The following is a 9,713-nucleotide window of genomic DNA, read 5'->3' as shown; positions in this document are numbered from 1 at the left end:
TTACTAATAGAGGGGATTCTTTTAAAGCTACACATGAAACACACCTGAAAACGAACGAGTTTGGTGCAATCTTTTACTTACAAATTCCTCTTTTATCGGAGGAGGGAAAAAAGAAAAAAAAAAAAAAACTTAATCGTTTAGTTAGTAATTTAGTAAGAGAATTTGTTGAGGTTTAGGAAGTATTATTATATTGCATGTATCTAAATGCATAATGTTTTAAGTGTTTTATTTTAGTTTGTATGCCTTATAACTTCAGTGGCCACTTAGTAATTTATGCAAAAGAGGCGAGGTGCCTGGTGTTAACGGAAGGGAAGAGAAAGGGGAAAAGGCGAGGTCGCTGCAAGCGAGAATCGACAGAGCCACGGGTTTTCAACCGTAGTTGGTTTTGTGGGGATTATTTAAGATTTGACTGCTTATGAAAGGATAACACAAGATACAGTGGAATAAATCTTTTTGTTTTACATCTTTACATCGGAGCGCTGTGGAAGTTGTGTTTTTCCTCCTCAAACACACGAGGGAAATCAGCGATATTAACCTTGTGGCAACACACATCGCCTGCGATAAAGCTTACATGATCTAACTTCCCTGGCATGTACCTAAAACTGTTATCGGTTGTCCCTCCCTGTCGGTTGCAAACGTAACCCAGGCTTTCCCTCTTCAAACCTGCAGCTGGTGGAGACACCCTACGGGCTCTGCGTTGTGTCATGTTGTATGTGTGAAGGTAGGATGTGTTCCTTGCAGAAGAGTAATCAGGCGCAGGGCTGTTAGTCGTGGGGAGACAACAAAGCTTACGGCCATCAAGTCTCACAGACCGCACACCCCACCACGCGACATTCTCTCGACCGACTCACTTCAGTCTTCACGGACGCCGCCCCGCCCTCTAGTTTTGGGGGCTTTAAAAGGTAAATGGTTGCCGGAGTGGCCATCCTAATTTCCTCAGTCTGAATCCTCTTCATTTTATGAAATATTTCCCTTTGCCATAGCTTCCTGCCTCTGGGGCCGTCTTTGGAGCAGAATGCGTTTATTAGCGCGCTGCGATAATATTGCCATAATCCAAGCATTAATAAAGGCCGCCCATCCGTTAGCTCCATTATGCCTTTCAATCGCCGCTGCACTTGGCAAGCTGTCAACAACATTCATCATCTCAGCTCAGCACGTGTCCGGTCATACAATGCTATCGCCGACCCTCCGTCCCGTTCTAAATTTCAGGTTTCGCTGTTCATGCCGTGCTACCGACGCTCAACCCGAGCTAACGCCAGCCTTCGAAGATTTGATGCTTAATAAATGGCTCTCTCCACTCCCTCTCGCGTTCATCACGCCACTACATAAAGTTGGTCTTCGCCCCATCTACACTTCCACTTCTTCACATACTCACGCCTGGCAAACCTTCACCGTGTCGCGCTGCTATCAATTATCCCCCCTGATAATATATCCATAGTCCTCGCTTTTATCACACTGATTATGCTATCCTCCATCCGCAGTCCGCTCGCGGGCATCAGTTTTCACATGAAGCTACAGAAACCCAGTTAATCACCTAGCCTCTTCTCGAACTCTGCTGCGAAGCTTCTTTCCAAAGGGATTGCTAGGCATAGCTCCTCTATTTCCGATAGCGGAGACCGATCACTCCCATTACCTAGGCGTCTCATCACTGCGCTCCGTTCCGGAGTTTTCTCCTACTACACCTAAGCGCTCCTCCGTGCGCTTGCATCCTAGCCTTCCATGGATTTCTTGGGCTGAGTGAGTTCATGTCTGCATTGAAAGTATTCAGTTCGTCATGAGATCTATCTATATCTGATCTAAAAATTCTTTGCGGACCACTACAATCCTTTACATCAAACACAACAAAACAAAAGGTTTGCGTGCTATTGCACGCATGGACGGTCCGTTCTGCGCTTTTCACACCATGCTCAGATTCACATGCAAAGACATCAACTCTGCCACGGATCCAAATCTCTGTTTCTCACACCTGAATGCTTCACCTGGACTGCTAACTGGTTCACTCACCACTTCAGACTCGCGTTAACAGCTTGCGGTCTTCCACCTAGTCACTTTTCGGGCCATTCTTTTAGAATAGGCGCCGCAACTTCTGCCGCCGTTCAAGGCGTCCCCACAGCTTCCCTCCTTCAGCTCTGTCGCTGGTCCTCCTCAGCCTTCTAGTCTTACATCAGACCGGATCTCTCAACCATACTCGAAGCTCAAAGTTCCATTTCTGCAGGTGAGCATCTCGTCATATATGGTGGTGGAGCGTTTCGCCATTTCTAACATCTCATTCTGCCTAGGAGATCCGGCCGGACCATCGGTCCTCAGCCCTCGGCTCGACAGCAGCCATTCCATCCTCCACAGGTCACCAAGCGGTCGTGCCTAACAAGTCTATCAGACTGCAGGCCCCCGCCAACGCGGTTCGCGCCTAACAAGTCTATCAGACTGCAGGCCCCCGCCAACGCACTTCGCGCCTAACAAGTCTCGCCAGACTGCAGGCCACGACTGACGCCTATCAGTTCGGCAGACTGCAGGCCCTACCCGACGCCTATCAATCCTGTCAGACTGCAGGCCTGACCGACGCCTATCAGTCTTGTCCGACTGCAGGCCCTGACCGACGCCTATCAGTCTGGCAGATTGCAGGCCCCGACCGACGCCTATCAGTCTCGCCGTGCTGCAGGCCTGACCTACGCCTATCAGTCTCGTCAGACTGCAGGCCCTGACTGACGCCTATCAGTTCGGCAGGCTGCAGGCCCTAACCGACACCTATCAATCCTGTCAGACTGCAGGCCTGACCGACGCCTATCAGTCTTGTCCGACTGCAGGCCCTGACCGACGCCTATCAGTCTGGCAGATTGCAGGTCCCGACCGACGCCTATCAGTCTCGCCGTGCTGCAGGCCCGACCTACGCCTATCAGTCTCGTCAGACTGCAGGCCCTGACTGGCGCCTATCAGTTCGGCAGGCTGCAGGCTAACCGACACCTATCAATCCTGTCAGACTGCAGGCCTGACCGACGCCTATCAGTCTTGTCCGACTGCAGGCCCTGACCGACGCCTATCAGTCTGGCAGATTGCAGGTCCCGACCGACGCCTATCAGTCTCGCCGTGCTGCAGGCCCTGACCGACGCCTATCAGTCTTGTCCGACTGCAGGCCCTGACCGACGCCTATCAGTCTCGTCAGACTGCAGGCCCCGACCTACGCCTATCAGTCCCGTCAGACTGCAGGCCTCAACCAACGCCTATCAGTCCCGTCAGACTGCAGGCCTCAACCAACGCCTATCAGTCCCGTCAGACTGCAGGCCTCAACCAACGCCTATCAGTCCCGTCAGACTGCAGGCCTCAACCAACGCCTATCAGTCCCGTCAGACTGCAGGCCTCAACCAACGCCTATCAGTCCTGTCAGACTGCAGGCCTCAACCAACGCCTATCAGTCCTGTCAGACTGCAGGCCTCAACCAACGCCTATCAGTCCTGTCAGACTGCAGGCCTCAACCAACGCCTATCAGTCCTGTCAGACTGCAGGCCTCAACCAACGCCTATCAGTCCTGTCAGACTGCAGGCCTCAACCATCGCCTATCAGTCCCGTCAGACTGCAGGTCAGTCAGGCCTCGGCCCGGCTCCCTCTTTTGGGGGGAAGACTATCCGAGCTCGCCGAGCAGACCGCCTGCTCACGGCGATCCTCGGCTCGGGGTCTTCTGCCGGGTCCGAGCGCCAAAGAATTGTACCATTAAATCTTTTTAACTGCTATTTTCTTCTCTTTGTGAGTCTCTCCAGATTGAAATGGAGCTTAGGCGAAAATTCAAACTGGGAGACTCGACCAGCTTCAACACATCATCTAATCACCACGGGCCTCAGCCAATCCGATGCAGGCTCCACGCCGCTCCAGCCAATCGTCGTCCGAGGACACCTTCAAGAGTTCAAGCTACCCTCGGGCTTCCTGCTCGTCAGCAGCTGCACCCCACCTCCTCCCCATCTCCACCTTCACCATGAGGGACATACTCTAGGATCCTCCGGGCTCTCCCATCTCCAGGCTCCGCTCCACCACCAGATTCGGTCCCGGGGGGAAGACTATCCGAGCTCGCCGAGCAGACCGCCTGCTCACGGCGATCCTCGGCTCGGGGTCTTCTGCCGGGTCCGAGCGCCAAAGAATTGTACCATTAAATCTTTTTAACTGCTATTTTCTTCTCTTTGTGAGTCTCTCCAGATTGAATTAAGATTTAGTGCATTACATCAAGTATTATATTGAATTTCAAAGCTAAAAACAACAGTTGTCATTGCCACAGAGCAGCTTTTTGTTCTTCAGCAGGGAGATGAGGGCGGGATCTTGCACAAGTGACGTTACATTGCAAGGGGTCCATAATCAAAGCTAAAGGTGGTCTTACAAACCAGGAGTGATGAATACATATGCAAACCACACTTTTCTGATATTTGTGAAACATGTTGAAAAACATGAACCCTTTCGTCTTTTGCTTCACAGTTTTAAGTTGATCTATCATATGAAGTTTTGATAAAGTACTGCAAAAGTCAAGGTTGTTATGTGGCAAAATTTGAAAAGTTCAAGAAATAATCATTAATTTGCAAGGTACCTTATCCTCTATTTTTAGAGTACATTAGAACTTTCTTTTTACATTCTATTAAGACAAAAATGCTGAACTGCCATATTTGTTGTAGAATTTTTTTTTTATAAATCTTTCAAAGAAGAGTAAAAGTCAAAGCTCTGTAACCTAATTTTTACCTTGCAGCTTGCTAATATTATATGTGTGTTGCCTTGCTTCGTAAGGACTTTTACTAATGTGTTGAACCTGCTCCATGCAACAAATCTGACATACGATTACCGAGCATTGCAACTTTCCTATCTGCTAAATTTGTTTGTCAGTAAAATTTATATTTTTGTAAATAAATTACAGGGATATAATACATTTTGCTGTAATAAATTACAGGGAAATGTATTACAATTTATTACAACACATTTGAGATGTGTTACCACATCTGAGATACAGCCATAATTGACTTTTGGTAAATATGTGCTATGAGAGTCCACATCCGCTTAACATAGACTGAAATCCACAACTGGGAAATTGAGGGCTGAGAACTGTCTCTAAACTTGTGTCAGAATTACTTTAGTATCAAATGCCAACAGAGACCATGTTAGAAACATATGGCTCTGTGCCATGTCTCTTTTTTTTTTTTCAATTCACTGCTTCAATACTCTCAGTTCTGTTGTTGGCTGTTAGTGAATTCAGCCACAAGGCTTTGGACTTGACTGACAGAGCGAGGAGTCAGGTTGAGCAGAAGCTCTGCAGTGTTGGGAACTCAACTTGACTGTATATGGGTCACATATTTTTATAAATGTGATTTCACCATTTGGTTCAGCCCTTTGCACTCTAACTGCAGAGTTTAACATCAAAAAAGTCAGGAACAGTATAGATGAATTAGACACCACAAGATGAGAAAACTTCCACAGGACAACTATGAAAAAATATATGCATGTATTTTTTTAAATTCTGAACAGCAAAACATTTCACATCACAGAGTTTGCCATAATGTTACGAGACTGCTATTGTGCTAACACTGCATTAGTGTCCCATAGGATATTGTTTGCTTAAACAGCCATTTTAAAATCAACTCATTCGGCGCACATTATGCCATTCAATTGCTTTAGACTTGCCTATTTTTGAATGTGTGTGAAACAAAGAGAACTGATATAGTAAAACAAAGTGTTGAAAAGTAGATAATTACACCATAAATGCTGACTTTAAATGCCATTCTAAGCTGCATAACGTACATAAACTCATTGGGGGTTTTTATGTTAAGAAAACAGTTGTAAAGAACATATACTAATATGCATTGAAGTGTGTACTTAAAGACATGTTGGATGTTTATTGTTTCTTATTTATGGTCTTATATGTCAATCAATGTGTTTTCTATATCTGACTTGTCAGGGTCACACAAAGGTTGAATATTATCATATTTGTCAGGCTGCAAGAGATGGGGTGAAGCCAGTTTCTCACCCGGTCAATGCAGACACACACAACTGTTCCCAGTCAGCAAACATTTTACCCTGTATGACCTCACAATTTGCTGCTGACCCACATGAATTACTCATTTGTGAAACAAGAAAATAATTCTATTCTATTCTATTCTATTCTATTCTATTCTATTCTATTCTATTCTATTCTATTCTATTCTATTCTATTCTATTCTATTCATTGTTCATTATGCAACCATTGTTTTTAAAAAAATAAATAAAATAAAATACAATGTTTATAAAGACTTGCCAAAACAAAACTTACAACTCTTTAGCATTATGTTAATTTTCAATGAAAATTTTACCAAGGCATGCTGGCTGTGACGTGTTTCTTGGTTAATTGATCAGTTCCTCATGTATTTTTGCTGTTTCTCATTATTCTATTATTCTTTTGCTTTTAAAAATACAGTTTTTTGCATTATTTGGTGAAAGAAGACCTGAGCTGATGAGCTAACAGGTTGGAGGTGTGAGAGAAGAAAGCAGAAGGAAGGCTGAGGAGTGAGGGATAAAGAAAACATAACTCGACTCACTGAGACGGAACTGATGTAAAAAATAGAAACAAGGCAGAACTAATGGAACACAAATAATAAAAACCTAAACATACTCAAACGACTTCAGATCTTAACAAAAACATTTTTAACAAATTATTTTGATATTATATGTGTGTTGCCTTGTAGCTCTACTTCAGTTTGTTTTTTTCTTAACATTAACCAAATGCTGCTTAATGAAGGAACACTTGAAATGACATTTAAAAAAAAAAAAGAAAATATTTTGGATGTAATGTTTTTTTCAGAGAACCCATCTTTTAACAACTAGTTGCATCTGATGTGATCAAGTAAACATTTTCAAGTATACGCGAAACATTGCCATATCCAACAACAATGACTGAAAGGGATTCAGAAATTGGTAACATGCTCAAGGTTGCTCATTCATGAAAACTAAAAGTGTAATAATTGAACATTCCAAGCACGTCATTAAGTGTGCGTTGTTTCCAGATGTACAGCAATTAAAATCAAAGAACTTGCACTTAAAACAGTTTGTCCTTGGTGAATGAAATGGGGAAAGATTAAGAAGAAAATACAGACTGAATTCATAGACTTTCCAAATCTATAACCCTTTCAGGTGACAAATGGTGAGTACTCTGTGATACAGTTTGTATAAATTCTCTTTCAACTGTTTGAGAGGAATGTGGTATTGATGCAGGATACCAAGAAGCTTTTGTGCAGACAGCTCCTGGTTCATGCTGACCTGCTTTCTGATTACAGTTGATTTTAGTGTTTTCACAGGAAATTTACCATGAACAGTGCAATCAAGCAACTAGCGCTAAACCCAACACTGTCTGCATTTTTGCATGCCAATGAGAATGATGTAATGTTCTACTCAGCTCTGAGCACTTCCTTTCTGTCGATAAATGTGTTGACTGTCAAAGCTGTGCTTTGAACTTCAGCTTGAGAAAGATGCCCGTCTAATAAAACTGTAGTGAAAAAACCCCACAAAATTAAATCTGATAGAAATCTACTGACATTTAGATATTAGGATGCAATGTGTATATTCCACCTTCTTTTATATGTTTAGAATTTAGTTAATCTTGTTTCCTGCATTTTGAATAAGTTCAAAGGGCTTGGATTGTAATTACCACTCTAGTTCTGTACATCCATCTGAACAAGACTCTTTGATTTTCTTCAAAGCTGGGCCATTATGTCATCTGGTTTCACAGCTCCTAACACAGGTTCAGTAGGTGGAACATGATTTCGATTTAGCTTTCCATTCCAAGAGGAAAGCCTTCAGTATAGCTTTGAGCTTTGCTAAAACAAAAAGCCAAGTGAGATAATAGTCTTATAGTTTAGCTTGCATAGATCAAATCCATCAGCACAAGGCAATAATTTGTAATTGCTGCTTTGGTTTTCTGTTCTATTAAAAATAACAATACCTGTCATTCTTTTAGTATGATTTCATTTTATGTGCAGAGTAATGCTAATGTATCTGTCTAAATGTTAAGTATTTTGAAAATGCAGGCTTTTTTACAAGCTGTAACTCTGCTCAACTGTTTGTTCTCTTGTAGAGGTGGGGAACTTTTATTTTCAGAATATGCATCATTTGATTGCATGCACCTTGGAAAAACTGGTAAGTACATTCTCCATGTGAGGTGAGAAACAATACTGTTTTATTTTGTTACTTTCATCTGAATCACACTGTCAGTTGTGTGTCAGCATCTGCATTTTAATTTAGAAATATTTCCTTAGAACTTAATCACTGTTGTTCGGTGACAGTTTGACACCAAAAGAAGCTTTGTTTCTCTTATCAAAAAGTAATTTTCTACAGTCGGCCTGTTGTTTTTGTTTCCATTACTAGAACAGCTTTGATGATAATCTAGCTCTAAATTTAGGCTTCAGAATAGTTTACCATGCTTTTGAAAAGGACCACATACAGTATACTGCACAAAACAAAGAGAGTGTATCACGTCGTCTATACACACAGTGAATGCTAAGTTGTTCATTGTGTATATAACTGTGTGCTGTTGTTCTATTGAATTCAGAGGGTTGTTTTTTTAGTAAGAAATATTCAACTTAATCTTTACTCTGACAAATTATAGATCTCAATATCCACCACGACATAACAATTCCAAGTGAAGATCAGATGAGTAACCAGTTTTACATGTTGTTATGGTAAAATTATTTTCAATCTTTTCTAGAGGAGTCATAATTTTTGTCCAGGCCTGTGTAAGGCTACATCCATCAGAATTTATTGAGGGATTTCACATGAAGTAAGTCAGGCCATTAGTATGAGCAACCTTAGTATGGCCATGTCTTGCTGGTGCATGACATGGATGGTCTGTGTTACTGTTACCAATCTCCTCAATGTGACACCCAGGACACAAATGGGTTTCCACCATGATTATGAACCACAATCATCAAAGCAATGCTAGAACCTTTGGAGTACATCATCTGACAATAGAGCCTGTGTTCAATATGGATTCCAAAAAACCTCGCAAATATCCTGCAAAGACTTGCAATCCTCTGGCTATGTGTTTAATGTTGAAATGTGGTCTTAGACTGGCATGAGGATATTGGGCACTTGACTAAACAAGTTAGGTTTAAAACCCCATACCGTAAATAGTCAAGAGTTGAACAGTTGATCTAATTTTGGCTTGCTTTTTTTCTAAACCCATCAGGTTAAAAAGGTGAAAAGCTGCCCATGCAAAAGCTGAGAATAGGTAAAAATTAAAATAAAAATAAAAAATACCTGGTCTTTGACTTAGAGCTATTCCCCCTAACACTTTTAACATTATATACTGAGACTGAATGCTTCACTAAGAGTGAAGGGGCACTACAGCAATTCAGTGTGACAGCACTGAAAATACTCAGCATTCTAGTCTATAGTGTAGAGCAGAGTAGACTGCATTTTCTCTCAAATGACAGTGAGTAAGAGCCTTTTATGAGATGTGGAGGCTTAATGATGTGATGCCCAGCCCCATTAGGATGACATACAGAACCAATGCTGTTCAAGTATTTTCTATGCTGTTCCCATCCACAAGCTAGCACATTTTGTTAGTACACAAATAGCAAAGTTAACAGGTTTGCCTCAGAGTAACATCATGCATTATATAAGTTAAAGCTACTGATGATGGGGAGACTGTGAATGAATTACAAGCTAGTAAGTTTAGCCATACCAAATTTGCTGTGTCATTAAGGTTATACTTAAGAACA

General features: G+C 42.4%; 1 long non-coding RNA gene across 1 annotated transcript; it reads left to right on the top strand.

Annotated features, from left to right (window-relative positions):
• The first annotated feature begins 600 nt into the window (after positions 1 to 600).
• LOC122841565 lies at positions 601 to 3,725 on the top strand. The gene is made up of 2 exons (XR_006372403.1): positions 601 to 902; positions 984 to 3,725. It is a non-coding gene; the product is annotated as an uncharacterized LOC122841565 (long non-coding RNA).
• The last annotated feature ends 5,988 nt before the right edge of the window (positions 3,726 to 9,713 follow it).

Source organism: Gambusia affinis, linkage group LG12 (assembly GCF_019740435.1).
Source record: "Gambusia affinis linkage group LG12, SWU_Gaff_1.0, whole genome shotgun sequence".
Taxonomy (NCBI): Eukaryota; Metazoa; Chordata; class Actinopteri; order Cyprinodontiformes; family Poeciliidae; genus Gambusia; species Gambusia affinis.
This window is presented reverse-complemented; position numbering and strand designations above follow the sequence as displayed.